Source organism: Gymnodraco acuticeps, unplaced genomic scaffold (assembly GCF_902827175.1).
Source record: "Gymnodraco acuticeps unplaced genomic scaffold, fGymAcu1.1, whole genome shotgun sequence".
Taxonomy (NCBI): Eukaryota; Metazoa; Chordata; class Actinopteri; order Perciformes; family Bathydraconidae; genus Gymnodraco; species Gymnodraco acuticeps.
This window is the reverse complement of record NW_022990279.1, coordinates 76,365-94,641: the sequence shown is the minus strand read 5'-3', so window position 1 is coordinate 94,641 and position 18,277 is coordinate 76,365. Positions and strand designations below refer to the sequence as shown.

General features: G+C 44.2%; 1 protein-coding gene across 1 annotated transcript in view; it reads right to left on the bottom strand.

The window, feature by feature from the left end:
* Window positions 1-13,695: 13,695 nt before the first annotated feature.
* glra1 (glycine receptor, alpha 1) overlaps window positions 13,696-18,277 on the bottom strand; it is a gene marked incomplete at its 5' end in the record, with an annotated part of 72,013 nt that continues 67,431 nt past the window's right edge. Inside the window, 1 exon segment of the mRNA XM_034221731.1 lies at window positions 13,696-18,277. This exon segment is cut by the window's right edge and continues 1,143 nt beyond it.

Here is an 18,277-nt window from a genome sequence, read left to right as displayed (position 1 = left end):
TGCCTTCAACATCCCCTCTCCTTCGGCGTCTGCTACAACATCGCCATCCTCTTTGGCGTCTGCTACAACATCTCCATTCTCTTTGGCGTCTGCTACAACATCTCCATCCTCTTTGGCGTCTGCTACAACATCTCCATCCTCTTTGGCGTCTGCTACAACATCTCCATCCTCTTTGGCGTCTGCTACAACATCTCCATCCTCTTTGGCGTCTGCTACAACATTTCCATCCTCTTTGGCGTCTGCTACAATATCTCCATCCTCTTTGGCGTCTGCTACAACATCGCCATCCTCTTTGGCGTCTGCTACAACATCTCCATCCTCTTTGGCATCTGCTACAACATCTCCATCCTCTTTGGCGTCTGCTACAACATCTCCATCCTCTTTGGCGTCTGCTACAACATCTCCATCCTCTTTGGCATCTGCTACAACATCTCCATCCTCTTTGGCGTCTGCTACAACATCTCCATCCTCTTTGGCGTCTGCTACAACATCGCCATCCTCTTTGGCGTCTGCTACAACATCGCCATCCTCTTTGGCGTCTGCTACAACATCGCCATCCTCTTTGGCGTCTGCTACAACATCTCCATCCTCTTTGGCATCTGCTACAACATCTCCATCCTCTTTGGCATCTGCTACAACATCTCCATCCTCTTTGGCATCTGCTACAACATCTCCATCCTCTTTGGCGTCTGCTACAACATCTCCATCCTCTTTGGCGTCTGACATTTTTGCAGAGTGATTCATAAAGTTCAGGAATTGTTTGTCTTCTCTGGACATTTCCTCTGTTTCCTTGCTTGTATTTTCCTTGAAATCATGATTGTATTGTTTGACCAATAGCTCCTCTAGGCGTACAATGAATATCTGATTGACAGCAGCAGCAGGGTGGCCATTAGCGTCTCTGCTGTCGTTGCTTCCTTTTAGGGGACCATAGAAGACCCACCCCAGTAGGGTCTTTACAGCGTACGGTCCTTCTCCTTGGTTATTGATCAGCTCCCAAGGTTCCAATACCTTAGGAGAATTTGTCCCAATGAGTAGGTCAATGCAAGAAGCAATTTCATTAATTTTGATGTCCTTTAAGTAAGGCCATTTTTCCAGATCTTCTTGTAGAGGAATATTGTGCTTGGAAACAGGCATGGTTTTATGTGTGAAGACATCGGATAGTTGAAGGAAATTGTTTTCGTCCAGACTCCATATTTCCAAACCTGAGATATGATGACTAGACACAATGTTTTCCTGATTCATTGTCTTTAGGAGAATGTTAGTCCTTTGTCCTGTAAGGTTTAGCCTCCTCATTAGACTTTCTGTGCAAAAGTAGATGAACTTCCATGGTCCAGAAATGCATAAGTTTGTAACACTTTGTGGATCTTTACTGGTACAATGGAGAAGATGGAGTTATCACCGACCCCAATGTGCCCACATGTATGAGGTGAGATGACACTATTACTTTCCATTGGCTTCCCATTCTGTTTTGTGTGTTCTGCTTCCTCTCTTTTGCCTTTTTGTTCAATGTGGAGTATTTCAGGATGACTTTGATTGCACACATACCATGTCAATCGACTGTGGCAGTGTTTGCTCATGTGTCCTATTTTTAGGCATCCAAAACACACCCCTTTTCCTTTCAAGAAGTCCATTCTTTCTCTGTGTGTTTTCTTCAGGATGTGTGGACACTGCTCCAATGAGTGACCACTTCTTCTGCAGAACAAACACAAATGTAGGGAGTTGGTGGTTGATGGAGGTATTTTCATTCCATTCGTTGTTGCATGTTCTAGCACTGGTGGTCTTGGGCAGGTAATAATTGTTGCAAAACTACTTCCCCTTAGGCTTGGTTTTCCCTTTGAAAAGGTAGAGATAACAGTTGTGATAGCTGCAGTTGGTTTATCATCCTGGATGCTTCCAAACAGAGGATCTGACAGTATCTTCACTTGCCTTTCTATAAAGTTGACAAGGTCAGGAAATGTAGCTCGATGCCCACGCTCTTCCTGTAGCTGACATGCTCTATTCCTCCACTTGTCTCTGAGTTTGTACGGTAGTTTCTGAAGTATGTGTTTCATGTTTGAAACAACATTCATTTAATCCATATAGGTGAGATGTTCCATTGCATCAACCTCTTAGGAACAAAGAGAAGGCTTGCAGTGCTTCCACATCTTCGGCTTTGATCATTGTCCAGGTAAATGCTTTGTTCATGTATGCAGTGGCGATCTTGTGTTCATTACCAAAGTGTTCTTTAAGCAGCTGTTTTGCCCTTTGATAACCTTGAGCTGGAGGCAGATGTTGGCAGCTGCGCACTAGGTCCTTTGGTTGTCCTCTAGTGTATTGCTTAGGTCAGAGGTGCCCAGTACGTCGACCGCGGGCGACCGGTCGACCGCGGGGGGCAATGCTGGTAGATCGCGAGTCATTCATAAAAAAAAAAATCCTGTTCCGTTAAAATAGACAAAACAGGTTTTGATCCCTCCTCCCTTGGCCTCCCTGCCACTTAATTCAGGAGTTTACTTGATTGACAGAAAAAGCGACCTATCGCTTTCCAGTCTGTTAACCCAGAATGCAAAGCGATACAAAATCAGTCAAGTGCCGGGAAAACTCAAATTAAGTTAAAGAGACAAACAAGAGACAAACAACAAAATGAGTGCGGGACCCGAGCAAGAAGCTAAAGACAAACCACTTCCACCCAGAATGGGAGGAAGAATATTTGTTTGTGATGTCACATTCAAAGGTTATTTGCCTTATTTGTAAAGCAAGTGTCGCTCTGCCAAAGAAAGGTAACGTGGAGAGGCATTATCGGAGTGTTCACAAGGCATATGACAGCGACTTCCCTCCGAGTAGCGAGTTGAGAAAGAGAAAGGTCATGTATTATTGCTACACAAATATTATCTCGCAGTCTTAGTGTCGCCAACTCGTTTCTAACATGCAAAAAGACAAACAAATGTCGGTGTATTTTCGATCTTTCCAATCGAGACAAGATCTCTCCCCCGTCTGTGCGCGAGGGGGCGGGGCAGTTTACACACACGCGGCTGCTACAAGCAGCAACACACGGAGGAGATGGCGGAGAGAAGCGCTCCAAGGGTGTGGTTACATGTTACCCGTCTTGAGGCGGACAATGCTCCTTGCCAAGAGAGTTCATCATGTGAGGGCGGGTAACACGAGCAATGTGTCTAAACATTTATCAAAAGTGCTCCACATCCAGACGGAGGAAAGCACCGGGTTCCACTGTCTTTCTAGCAGCTCTGTAGCTCCATCACGAGTAACGTTTCCACGTCAGGTGTTATGTATGCTAGCAGCAACACACGGAGTTAACTCCATGATACAAACATGGGTTAATGATTAGAGGAAACTGAGTTACTCTTTATTTTGTTAAAGTTTCAGCTATTCTGTTCACAGTTCTGTCATCACATTATTTAATACGATTTGTTAAAACATTGTTGTTTATTTTGATGTGAAATATTATTTATTTAATTTAAATAAAAAGCAATGTTAGTTTTGTTCACAATTTGTTAATTTAATAATATATGTATTTTTGAATCAAGTATTCATCTTTATTGTCTTCATTGTTAGTTTCCACATGCCTAAAACAACCTCAAGCTAAATCTAAACAAGAGGGTTTGAGAAATTGTGCAAGGCATACAGTAATAGTCTGAATAGTCGATTAGTCGTTTCATTAATCGATAGATTAATCGATTATCAAATTAGTCGTTTGTTGCAGCCCTATTATCCATGTATAAATAAAACGTGTTATTGAGCAACCCTTGCAATTTGGGATTTTATTTTTGGTTGGTAGACCTCGGTGAGCTGGTCATTTCAAAAGTAGCTCACCAGCCCAAAAAGTGTGGGCACCCCTGCTCTAGGTAATGCAGGCAGTCACTTTCATCATCAGTTTTCCGCTCTACTCCTCTTTCAAATGCACGGATGAAGGCTTCAAACTGCAATGGGTCACCGTCATAAACAGGAATGTCTCTTGGAGGTAAAGTAGAAGTGAGATGCTGTTGAGCCAGCATAGCAGTGATGTCATTTTGCCTCTGGATTAGGTTATAGATGACACCTTGATTACCATAGTTGATTACAGGTGGTGTGATGTCAACATGTCCCTGCACATGTGTCTGTATACTTTGTCTGGGAATAGAGGTTTGGGCTTGATGAGGCAAGAATTCAGTTGCATGTAGGTTAAATCTTGTTGTAGGGTTTCTGAAGTAAGAGCTCATCCCATCTGATGCTCTAGAGGTGTGTCTTGATCCCATGCTGAGCACGTTTAGCCTGGCACTGGCTTCTGCCAGTTTAGTTTGTATATCCAATTGTTCCTTTTTCCGTTTCACCTGTTCTTCCTGTTGTTCCAACTGTTGTTTCAACTGTTGTTCCTGTTGTTGTTTCTGTTGTTCCAACTGTTGTTTCTGTTGTTCCAACTGTTGTTTCTGGTGTTTTAATTGTTCCCCTTCTACATCAAGCTCATGTTGTTTGTTCAGTGCTGCCGCCCTTTCGATTAAAGCCGCCCTTTCTGCCTGGGCTTCAATTCGAGCAGAAGAGGTAGATGATGCGTGTGATGAACCAGTTTTGTGTCTTGACTGAGGGTGTGATGCCTTTGAAACGCTGTCATCAGGTCCGATGTCATCTGAGCTGACACTTTGTTCTATGGCACTTCCCACAATAGAGTGTGTAATTGCCTGTCCACGCTCAGATAACCACACATTTGCATCTTGTATAAATCCATCAAATATATGCATCTTTTCTTGCAGCCACTGCTTTTGCTTTCCCATTTCTTCTTCAGGCAGTTGAAGGTCGGTTAATGATTTGCTTTTAATTCATCACACAACTTCATACATTCAACCAGTTTCAACTGTATTTCCTTTGCATTGTCTTTTGAGCTCATAAGCTCTTTCAGTCTTTCCATTAACTTCTTTACTTGTTTGTAGCTGAAGTTTCTTGCTTTTTGACCGTTTGCAATAAACAATTCCAATCCTTTGGCAGTGTGAGTGATAATCCTTTTTTCTCTCACAAATTGCAGTCCAACAGTGCCATCCAGTGGCGGTTCTAGAACATTTTACATGGGGGGGCAAAGGGGGGGCAAGAGGTCATGCCAGGGTGGCATTGGAGGGCGGACAGTACGTGGTATTTTATACTGTATATAACCTATTTATTGTTAATTCATGCCCTAACACAAGTGTTCTTAATGCACCAGAGAAACAAGGTGTTCAGACAAACAATCGGGTGCCCTTTGAGTCCCCCAAGCTTACCTCAACCATTTTAAATGAAAGGAAATTACAAAATGTATTTTAAAGCAATGAATTAATGGAACAGGTTGTTTTGCATTACAATGTAAAACTAAATATATATTTTGTTTAAAAAAAATTGGTTTTCTTAGTATTAGACAGACATATTTGCATGTCCTCACTAAGCATTATTACATATTAATGTAATATCAAACCAATCAAAATGGCCAATTATCCCAAAATTGTCACGATCTGTCTTTGTGGTGTTTTGTCTTGTCTATATCTGTTTTTCTGTCTGCGTTGTGTTTTGTCTTGTTTGGATTTGTCTGTGGTTCCCTGTCGTTAGTTTCCCTGGTGTGTCCGATTACCCGATTGTGTTCACCTGTGGCCCCTGTGTTTTCTCCTCCCTCCTCACCTGTGTCTTGTTTGTGTGATTAGTCTTGTGTGTATTTAAGTTCTGGTTTTTCTGTCTGTCTTTGTCGGTTCGTCTTTTGTCATGACTAGTTCGTCGGTGAGTGTTCTGTTTTGCCTTTGTTGTTCACCTAGCCTTGAAATAAAGGAATTCTCACTTTATTCTGCATTTGGGTCCTACCTGCTTCACACACCGTGACAGAACGAACCGACCACAAAATGGACCCAGCAGATGATCCATGGGAGGTTGAATTACAGCATGTAACCTTCTATCTGGCTTGCTGCTTCGATTGGTGGAAGGGAGCGTCCAGTGTTCGGCAGAAGAGGGCCGCTCTGGTAGAGGCGCTCCAGTTGGCAGCAGAGAAACCATGTTTTGTTGAGTTTTACCTGACTGGATTTTGGACTTCCTTCAAGCATGTGATTCCAGGCATGCTAGCTCCCTGTCTCCCAATTCCCAACCTGGCACCATACGCCTTGGTGGGTTCCGCCTGAAGTCAACCTTTGCTTCTGCCCCAGTTCCTGCTCCTGTCCAGGAGTCGTATTCCGGAACTCGTCAGGCTTATGGAGGTCCACGGAGTATTCAGGAGGCTGCTAAGAGGAGTCGTCGCAAGGCCAGGCTAGCAGCCCGAGCCCCAGCAGCCATGGTTCCGGCTCCAGTACAGGCCCCAACAGCCATGGTTCCGGCTCCAGTGCCGGACCCAGCAGCCATGGTTCCGTGCTCCAGTACCATCCCACATAGCCATGGTACCGTGCTCCAGTACCACCCCACACAGCCATGGATCCGTGTTCCGGTTCCTTGCCCAGCAGCCATGGTTCCGGCTCCGGTGCCGGCCCCAGCAGCCATGTTTCCGGCTCCAAAACCGGCCCACACAGCCATGATCCAGGCTTCAGCTCCGGACCTTACAGCCATGTTTCCGGCACCAGAACTGGATCTTACAACCGTGGTCCCTGCACCAGAGCTGGCCCATACAGCCATGGTTCCGGCCCCAGTTCCAGCCATGGTTCCGGATCAAGTACCGGCTCCAGCAGTCATGGTCCCGACTCCAGCACCTCGTCTCCTGCTGGCTCCCCAGCCGACGCCAGCTCCCCGAGTCTTGTCGGCATTCCGGCCGACTCCAGCACCTCGTCTCCTGCTGGCTCCCCAGCCGACGCCAGCTCCTCGAGTCTTGTCGGCGTACCGGCCGACTCCAGCACCTCGTCTCCTGCTGACTCCCCAGACGACGCCAGCTCCCCGTGTGTCCTGTCGGCGTACCGACCGACACAAGTCCCCTCTCAAGTCCCCTCTCAAGTTCCTACCCGAGTCCCCTCTCGAGTCCCCTCTCCAGTCCCCTCTCGAGTTTCCTCCCCAGTCCCCTCTCGAGTCCCCTCTCCAGTCCCCTCTCGAGTTCCTTCTCGAGTCCCCTCTCTTGTCCCCTCTCAAGTTCCTACCCGAGTCCCCTCTCGAGTTCCCTCTCGAGTTCCCTACTTTAGTCCCTCCTCTAGTTCCCCTCTCGAGTTCCCTTCTCTAGTCCCTCCTCTAGTCTCTCCTCTAGTCCCCTCTCGAGTTCCCTCTCGGGTCCCCTCTCGAGTCCCCTCTCGAGTTCCCTCTCCAGTCTCCTCTCTAGTCACCTCTCAAGTTCCTACCCGAGTCCCCTCTCGAGTCCCCTCTCGAGTCACGTCTCAAGTCCCTACCCAATGTCCTGGTCCGTTGGAGGTTCCGCTGGGGGTCCTGCCAACTCCATGTACTGTCCCGTTGGAGGCCCTGTCGACTACTCCTCTGCCGGGGGTCCTACCAATCGTATGTCTGTCCCGTTGGAGGTCCCGCCGTCTACTTTCCTGCCGGGGGTCCTGCCAACCCTTTGTCCTGTCCCGTTGGAGGTCCCGCCGTCTACTCTCCTGCCGGGGGTCCTGCCAACCCTTTGTCCAGTCTCGTTGGAGGTCTCGCCGACTACTCTCCTGCCGGGGGTCCTGCCAACCCTTTGTCCTGTCCCGTTGGAGGTCCCGCCGTCTACTCTCCTGCCGGGGGTCCTGCCAACCCTTTGTCCTGTCTCGTTGGAGGTCCCGCCGTCTACTCTCCTGCCGGGGGTCCTGCCAACCCTTTGTCCTGTCCCGTTGGAGGCCCCGTCGACTACTCTCCTGCCGGGGGTCCTACCAACCCCATGTCCTGTTCCGTTTGAGGCCCCGCCATCCTCTGTCTCGCCGGGGGTCCTGCCAATCCCGTGTCCTGGTCCTCTTCCGTGGGGGATCCTGCCGAGGCCTGTCCCACCAGCTCCGGTTCCTGTCCGGCCGACATCGGGTCCTGCCCGGCCTCCGGCGCTGGCCCGTCAGCGCCTTCCTGCCCGGACTCCGGAGCTCTCTGGTCTTTGCCCTCGAGCCCGGCCCCCAGAGAGCCGCGGTCTTCGCCCTCGATCCCGGCCCTCTGTGAGCCGTGGTCTTCGCCCGCGATCCCGGCCCCCTGACTCTTCTTGCCGCTACCCTCTTCGTCGAGCCCGGCCCCCTGACTCTTCCTGCCGCTGCCTTCGCCCTCATGCTCGGCCGCCCGAGTCCCCCCACCTTAGACTCTGCCTTGCCCCCGGGCCGTCCACCCGAATCCCCCTTTTTGAACTCTGCCTTGCCCCCGGGCCGTCCGCCCGAGATCCCTTCCTGGTCCTCTGCTGTGCCGCTGTGCCTCTGGGCCTGTCAGCTCAGTCCCGTCCTCCTGACCCCCTCCACCCACCCTGGTGGCCTAGTGATACGTCCCTCCTCCGGACCCTCTCCACCCACCCTGGTGGCCTAGTGATACGTCCCTCCTCCGGATCCCCTCCACCCACCCTGCTTGAGGTTTGGACTTTTGTGGGGGTTTTTTTTGGGACGTCTGGGATCCGTCCCTTGAGGGGGGGGGGGGGGGTACTGTCACGATCTGTCTTTTTGGTGTTTTGTCTTGTCTATATCTGTTTTTGGTTTTCTGTCTGCGTTGTGTTTTGTCTTGTTTGGATTTGTCTGTGGTTCCCTGTCGTTAGTTTCCCTGGTGTGTCTGATTACCTGATTGTGTTCACCTGTGGCCCCTGTGTTTTCTCCTCCCTCCTCACCTGTGTCTTGTTTGTGTGATTAGTCTTGTGTGTATTTAAGTTCTGGTTTTTCTGTCTGTCTTTGTCGGTTCGTCTTTGGTCATGACTATTTCGTCGGTGAGTGTTCTGTTTTGTCTTTGTTGTTCACCTAGCCTTGAAATAAAGGAATTATCACTTTAATCTGAATTTGGGTCCTACCTGCTTCACACACCGTGACAAAAATGTTGCTGCTAATATAATCACATGCTTGTCAACTTTAACTGATCAAAAATAAATTCTGAAAAAATACTTGCATTATCTATGAAATTGCAATATTGTCCCTCAGTTTGTTTCAACCCCGTCACGCCATACCATTTACCCTCCTATTAAAAATAATGGATCAGTCCATGTGTGATCTGCATTGAGGGAATTACATCACAAAAGTGTCAGTTTCTTCTCTTAACTATATTTCAGTTTTTGTATTTTCAGATTAAGATTGACAAACTCAACATTTCAACTTATAATTAAGTACACAAATGACATCACCCATCTCTTCAGAGAGCTGAAGGTGACCTGTGCAGCAACACATTTCAATCAATATTTGTCAATACTAAGAGCTGCTAGATTGTGCTGCTGTAATGGAATATGTAAGGAGAATAAGAACATACCGTGGTCCAGCTGGAGTTTCTTCTGCCTCCTGATCCCTGCCTCTGTCCCTCTTTCTGACACTTCATCTTTATTCCTCACATACATTTATTCTTCTTTACTAATGTCTTCATCTCCTCCTCTTCCTCCTGCTCTGACCCTCCTGGTCTCTTCATCTCCTCCTCTTCCTCCTGCTCTGACCCTCCTGGTCTCTTCAGTGAACTCTCTTTTCCTTTTCCTCTTTCTGTTCGTCCTGATCACTTCTCATGTCTTTGTGTTGTTGTTGAATCACTCCTATACTCTGGCCTGCAAGAGTCTACTTGTGAAAAGCACTGGTACAAATGCTTGTATAACTTTTCGCGTTAGGGCCATGTAGCCTAGCTAATATGTAGCATATCATATAACATCAGAAAGTATTGATCAAGCGCACACAGGCAGCTGTGTTTGGATCCAGTTTTTACAGTAAAGGATGTATCCTGGTTTCATTGATCTGGCCTCATGGCTGTGATGTGTAGTTTACGTGGATTTAATAGTAGGCTACCGCGTAGTTTAGCAGAGTGATCGATCTCCCAGCTAACGCTGTCTGCTTAGTATTTTGTAACGTAACGCCCCAAACAGCGCCCGTCTGTTAAACGCTATCGATTCAAACGGCAGCGTTTTATTAATATTTAGTTTCAAGCTCTCGTCCTTAGTAAAAACAAAAACTAGTGGAAGGGGAAATACTCCCAGGGGAAGCTGATCCATAGGTGCTGGGACAGCTCGCTCCCTCTCTGCAGCGGTGTGAGCCGCGGTCTGTGTGAACGCCGCTCCGCAGTTTAATACAGGGCCGTAGCTGCGTTTTTAACGGGCCTAAAATTATATTTAAAATTATTCACTTTTAACTAATGTAATGCTTGTTTTGTTCCTTGAGAAGCGTGTGGAAATAGTGTAGGTTTGTTTTAGTACAGTTTTAGGGAAACAAAAGTTAGGGGGGCAGCTGGTGCCATCTTGTGACGTGACGTCAGATTTCACAGACATGATTAATGTTCACTGTCCCTTTAAGTTTCGTTTTCAGGAATTGTCCGTTAGCTGACAGCGCGCTGTTTCAAACAGCTGACAACGTTGCAGCATTACATCCATTTACTAAGCCATTGTCCAATACAGCTTAATATATCCAATACAATCTACTTATCATGCTGCACGGTGCACATACCCGGCCGCTTTCCCAGTCTTGCTCTCAGCCTCTTCGGTCCTCGCAGGTGGGAACAATCTCCAGCTGATTGTGGCGTGTGCAGCTGATCCGTGATGACGATGTCGATTGTGCATTAATCAAATTGTTTGTTTCCGTTGAAAACTATCCTTAATCCAATTTTAAGTGATTCTTATTGTCCAGTTTCACTCAAAGAGTGCGATTCCACTTAATGTAATGGCAATTTCCTTCTCCTATGTCCTAGATATTTTTGCAGTTACTTTCACAGAAGGGCTGACGAGTGATCCAGACGCAGACACAAACAGATGATTTCCGGTCCTTTGTTGAAGTTTATAATGTTGTTTATTCAGCTTTACATACCAGGGTTAATTGTACAGTTTCTAATTGTTGTGATGAGCATCTGCCGGGCTGGTGGAATCGGTATGCTCTCTTCCTCCTGTGTCCACACCTCTCCTGTCACCTATGACCTCCTTATATACACCCGGTGCAGCTAAACCCCGCCACCCAGTGTTCATAAATAATATTGCACTATACATATAACTCAAATAAACTGACACACCAACAACACCCACAAAATGGCTCCTACACACACTATAGACAGCAGTTCAGTAAAGTCATCAAAAAGCTTGCACAGTATTTGGGTGGTCTATAGATATTTAGGAACAGAGCTCGAGAGGAGCATTTCAGCTGAAGGGCCACATATTCAAAAGAAGCAAAGTTTCCATACGATGTCTTCCTGCATTGAATGGAATCATTGAACAAAATAGCAACTCCACCTCCTCTCTTATGCATTCTTTCCTGACTCATAAAACTAAAGTTGGGAGGGGTTGATTCGATAAGAACAGCTGCACTGTTATTTTGTTCAATCCAAGTTTCCGTTAAAAACATAAAATCAAGATTGTGCTCAGTGATAAAATCATTGATTAAAAATGTTTTTCCTGCCAGAGACCTGACATTTAATAAAGCTAGTTTAAGTTTGTTAAACACACTATCAGTAAGATGTTTTGTGACAAGCTGTGGCTGACATGGAATCACTGCTAAATTTGATAAACTCACACGAACGTTTGAGCACTTCCTGTTTCTAAGCTGATTCACCGCTCTTAATCTATTACCTATCAACACAGATATCGGCAAAGCTACTGGCAGGCAGGGCCCTGGCATGTCCTGGAAAGAGTTGAGAGTGCCATACGCCCTTGAGCCTGACACACACATCCTTATCAGGCTTCGGAGACTGCAGATGCTTTCTTGAAGGGAGGGGAGGTGGTTGACGTAGGCACGGTGATGGAGACGGGGGAGATGGTGCGGGGGTAGAGGACATGCTGCCAGGGGGGGGAGGTGGTTGACGTAGGCACGGTGATGAGGACGGGGGAGATGGTGCGCGTGATTTTGGTGGGCGTCGTTGAGGAGCGGGGGTAAAGGACATGCTGCCAACCCTGCTTATCGCCTTAGTTTGGTCTTTGAACTCCCGGAAGGAATCGGTGCCAATCCTCTGTATCTCCTTCGTGTGTGTTCAGCGATTTCCAGGAGGGTGGGCGAGGGTGAAAGGGTGAACGGAGAGTAGAGAGAGCTGTGGGGTGAAGGAAGAGTATCCTCAGAGGTGATAGGGGGGGTGAAGGGCGGTGGAGACTCCTCCATTTGTCTCCCATAATCCGAACATTCCTCAGGCGGGTGCAGTGATAGATTTTCAGGGTTTTCTGAGCGATGTGTTGTGTCTTTCTCTTGTTTTGATTCCTCCTGCCGCTTGTCCTTGGCAGAGGGAACAGATTGATGACGTAGGCAGTTGAATACGTTAGAGATAAACAATTTCACTCCTGACTTGTTCAGACAAACTCCATTTGCCTTAAAAAGATGTCTAGGGTCCCAGAAAAAGTTAAAGTTGTCAATAAAATTGACAGAATGGTCAGTACAGGCAGTTGAAAGCCAGGTGTTCAGTGCAAACAATCTGCTGAATCTCTCCACTCCTCTTCTGACTGGCGGTAGAGGGCCACTGATGAACACCTCTGCATTTAGAGAGCTGACAGTTTCCAACAGAAACTGTCATGGAGACAATAAATGGAGACAATAAAAAACATTTATTGTCTCCATGCGAGACCACAGAGCCCGGCTGGTATTATTTGTGTAAAGGATAATGTGCAGCGAGGCGGTCATTCTGGGTAAAAGAACACCCGACAAGAAGATCAGGAGCCCGACGAGAAGCATGCAGTTTGCTTTTCGGCCAAACTGTATACAGTTCAATCGAACAGACTTCTTTGTGCAGATGTGAGCGTCCTTAACAAACAGTGGCTATTCAACACATGATGATATATCTCTGGATCTAAGTGTACATTTGGCACTGGTCAAATACTGGTCTCATTAATGCATTTGGGGTTTGAACCTTTGACCTCTGAGTCTCAGCAGCCGGTCCCCGTGCTGTGTGATGGATCAGTATGCAGTGTGAGGGCCTCCTGCTGTTAAACACACACACTATCAGTGTTTGTGGCTTCCAACAAGTTCTGGTCCAGCTGGCAGCAAGACCCCGAGCGCACACACACACACACACAAATATACACGTGCACACACACACACACACACACACCACACAACACACACACACACACACACACACACACACACACACACACACCACACACACACACACCACACACACACCACACACACACACACACACACACACACACACACACAGTTTATTACAGTGTTGGTAAACCTAAAAAGAGAATATAGTGTTTGTTGTGTTGATCAGCTGTTCTCTCTTCTCTGTCAGCTGTTCTGTTCTCTAATACTTTCTGTGTGAATCTATCTCTACTTTCTGAATCTGCTTTCTAGTTTTCACTTTCTTTGGTTCATCTGTTCTGTTTTTAATTCAGCAGGTGAACCTATATGTTCATCAAACAGTCAAATCAAGTGCTGCATGCTCTCTTTTCTGCACCAGTGGAGATACACTTCTGGACAAAGACTTATCTAGAGTATAGGGAAATCATTCAGGCAAAAATATACATGCATGTCTCCAATATCTTTTCAGAACCCCCCCCCCCCCAAATCCAACCAATCAGGATGGCACAGCTGTTGAGAAATGTAGCTGAAACTCAGAGGGATGTCAGTGAATAACGACGCCCCCCACGAAGGATTTATTTGCAATTTTTAATACTTTTTCTTTAATGATTACACAGATCCTTGAGTCGAGTAACAGAAAGCAGAAGATCCAACTTCTCCAACAACCTTGACCATTTTCAAAAAACAGGTAAAGAGATTTTGTTCAGAAAACCTTTAATTGTTAATAGAATTAGTAGTATGACATATTTCAATAAATATTTAGATATATACAGATACAGCAGAAACGGTACATTCTTTTTTTCTCTTCAAATTGCTTCACATTTTTTTGTACAAGCCAAAATATCTGCCATTGTATTTATAGTCATGCAAAATATTGTTTTTCTCAGATTAATGAAAAATAAAAAGGATTTGCTGAACTTTTCTTATATATTTTTTTTATATCATCCTGCTTCGATGTGCACTTTTTCGGATTATAAGCATCGTAATGAGCATTTCTGCTAAAAATCAAACAGGGTGCACTTTGTGCCAATACACAATAGAAGCAAGTAAAAGCAAAAAATTAAGGCCATTCCAACTTGTGCAAAGAAAAATAAATAAATAAATATATTAATCATAATAATGTTTCCTTTAAGTTCACAGCAGCTTCACTGTATTTGTCCCGTCTCCCTTTCGGATTGTACAATACATACAATAAAATACAAGAGAAACCCAAACCCCCGGAAACCGATAGAGTCATTAATCGCCGACAAATCAAACCATGCTACTTTAAAATCCAGTTCAGAACCTCAGGATTTTTTTATAAACGTCCGAAAAAAACACATCTCCCATTGTTCAGTCCGAATGCATCACATCTCAACGTAATGCAATATAAACCCAGTTTCTATCTCATGTTATGAACCCTCCCCTCCCCCCAACCCACACAGTATAACAATGATTAATACAATGATGTGAGGCCTATGACAAAGCTCTAAAATGACTATGGTATACACAACACCCACGCCTGAGGAAAAAAGGGTATGAATCATGTAAACATGGTAGTTGAATGAATGCATGATATGCTTTATAGGTCCTCGTTGTTTCTCATATTCAACCCCCATATGGCACGAGAAGATATGTAAGCTTTAGAAAAATGGACGACTGCTGTTGGCAAAATGAGGACAGGACAGTGCTTCTCACTTGTTCCAGATGCAGTGTCTATGGCACCGAAGAAACATACATACAAATAATAAGGATCTTAATTAGGCCGAGCTTTCCTAGGCCGTGATCAGAGAGGAGGCGAAAAACAGGGAACAAAGGGGGTTGTTTTCGGACTATCTTTGACTCTGAAGGGACTCCAAGTGATGCTAGGTTATATTTGAAGATCCAAAATCAACAAAATCAATATTTATTTCACGATTAGCAATCATTTAGTTGGGCATATCCAAGGAAAACGTAAAAGGCCGCCTCTATCACGAACTCTTTAGCATCCTCTTATTGCAGTTTTTTTACTTTTGTTGTTTTTTACGGAGTTCTCTCGTCTCAAATGATGCACGTGTTTTAATCTATATGACATAAATTCACTCTGAAGGGACTTGAAGTGATGCTAGGTTATATTTGAAGATCCAAAATCAACAAAATCTATATTTATTTCTTGACTTCCAACCATTTAGTTGGGCATTTCCAATGAAAACGTAAAAAGGCCGACTCTATCATGAACTCTTTAGCATCCTCTTATTGCTTTTTTAATTTTATTTTTACTGTTGTTGGTTTTTACGGAGCTCAAAGTCAAGAAAATATATATTTATTTCTTGATTAGCAATAATTTATTTTGGCGTTTCCAATTAAACTCCTTGGCATCCTCTTGTTTTTACTTTGGCTGGTTTGTTACGAAGCGGCTAGACTCCCAAAAGATATATATTTTGAAATCTTATTTTCTTAAAATTCACTCATTTGTATGAAGAACACATTTTGGGTACTTGTAAGGAAGTGCTACATATCGTAAATAGCTTGCGCTGCCTTCAACAAAAATCTGTAATTCGTTAAAATAGTTACTAAATTCCCTTTACCTGATTAAAGTCCATGCCTGTTCCTCTTATATATTGCTATGTTGCGTGTACGTACTTTAGCATAAGAGTTGAGGTAGCTAGCAGGACAAGTTTAGAAAATATTCTGAAAAACGTTGGCCTTTTTTTGTTTGAGTTTTACCATGAAATATAGTAATGCTATCTAAAAAGTTGCACACACATCACTCACAGCTAGCTTACTAGCATGTATGCTAGCTAGCTTTTCTGACTGGTCCTCTTAGTTTTTGTTGGAGTGCTAACTGTGATGCTAGCATGAAATAAAGACCAAAATAAAAGGGTGACATTTTGACAAACAAATAAATGCTTTCTAAACGTTGCACGAATGTCCTATCAAGCTAGCTAAAGTACTCTGTGCCTACTCTCTCCACGTCTTGCTACGTTTCTCTCTACAGATGTAAGCCAAATAGTTGATTTCTGGCAGTTTTAGCTAGAGAAACTGTAATGTTTTTTATTTCGACATAAGAGACGACGTAGTTAGCAAGTTGCTAGCGAAATAACTTTTGCATTTATGAAAAACTTGGGACTTGTTGTTGTTGGCGTGCTAGCACGTAAAAATACCACATGCAATTTGGATAAACAAATAAATTCAATCTAAAAGTTGCACGAATTTCATTCACAGCTAGCTAAGTATCATGTATGCTAGCTAGCTTTGCTGACTAGCTAGATACTCCCGCTACGTCTTGTTGCATTTCCTTGCAAAATAGTTGATATCGGGAGGTTTTAGGTAAATAAATTGTAATGTTTTTATTATTTGGACTTCATAAAGCTACATGTAGAGTTGCTTCGCTAAAAGGATGGATGCTATTAAGCTAATACTGTTCGCCATGAAGCTAAAAGACAAAACGTTAATACTTCTAATTTAAACTTTGTCTAAATCTGATGGTTTACAACCTAAATGCAAGCCGTTTGCATTAAAAAGAGTGAAGAATAAAGCATCCTTGGTGATCATGGCCTTTAAAGATTTACTGGGAATGAGTTACTGAATTAAATGCATCGTTTTTGCAATGATGCTATGGCACTTCCACTTTAAAATCATGACATTTTGGACTCAGAACAGAAGGATGTATGTGCGTGGCATAGCCCTTCGGATCAGTTTTACACACTTTGATAATAATAATAATGAATTAAAAGTCATAGTAGTACATGTAGACTCTCTTTTACACACTGTAAGCATTTGGAAAGAGATAGGGATTAATGGGGTGGTGTTTAAAACATAAGGAAATACAAGATTGTTGAGGGAAAATACATACATGTTTCATATCAAAATATGCCTTTATATATATTATATCATTTAATTTAAATATCTGAAGTTAATCTGGCAATACTGCATCTGGCAATCATATTGAAAACACAAAATGAATATGATTTCACATCCTGCAGAAACATCTTGAACCACTTGCCCGGCGACAGCAGCAGCAAAAGGCAATGACAACGACACGAGAAATGTATTAAAAAAAATCATCTTTGGTTTTGCGTCAAAACCAAGTTGGACCGGGGCTTAAACATTTTGACACGAGACGTTTTAATGGAGATTTTAACTGGAACTAAATCATGTTTTCCTGTATGTGAGGTCTTTTATTTCGAAACGTAATCTGGTTAACCTTATCTCCTTTTTGATGAGAGCCCCACAACTTTTTGGGAGTAATTTCACTGGCAGTAAAAACAGATTTTGAGGTTTTCGCCTATCACATTTATGTTATTACCTACAAAGAACCCAATTACGATGCTCAGTAAGGCAAACAATTAAGCAACGTGATTGGATATTGAAGATCGGCGTTGATTTCTTGTTCAATTAGAAGCTATAAAGGATCTATTTCCTGTCGTTCTGCTGGTGGACGAGTGGTTGACACTTAAACTGGGATTTCCTCGGATTCTCTGTGTTACTACAGTCACTACTTTGACTTTTAACACAACAAATGTTTACTTTGCATAAACAAAATACATCTCAACGTCATTATCATTTGTTCATTTTGAGTTCTGTCTTAGAAAACTGGAATACGGCTCGCGCAGAAAAATACTTTTATCCACTTCTGTGACCTCTCTTTCCAATTTTTAAAACTCAGTCTGTTTGCTGCTGATTTCTTCATGAGGCGAAAGTCCCTCCGGAATTTGGCAATTAGTGACTTTGTTTTATCGCTCTATCTTCCCGCATTGCTTCAATATTTACCGTTTGTTTAGGGATGAATGAGGCAGCAGCAACTCACGAACGTTTTAAGATGGCGTCGCTGAAAGGAAGGCAAAATCATAATTGCATATACTGATCATTGCATAGAGAAGCCTGGCGCAAATCAAAAAAGATGAACCTGCAGAATGATCGAATCCCGTCCAACATGGCAAACATAAATCCAGTTTTTAATTCTCCATGAAGCTTTTTCACAAATGAAGACGCTCGCAGCTACAGTGAATGAGATGGAAATACAGTTAATTAAGGTATAACAGGTGCTATAATCTGTTTCAATTCACTACAATATGTCCTCTCAGCTGGGGAAGGGTGTCACATTAAGGCGGGGTCAAAGCAAGGAAGCACTAATAAGGATGTAAACATATCTGTGGTTCTGTCCCCCATAAACACAACGAGGAAATCCAGGGATTTAAACAAAATAGAAAAACCCGGAAGAAGCTTCGCGAGGAAACGCCGATCAATTCGACGTCCAACAATCCGCATTCCTCTTGAGAAAAAAGCTGTTGTTTACTTGGCACATAAATTAAGAAACA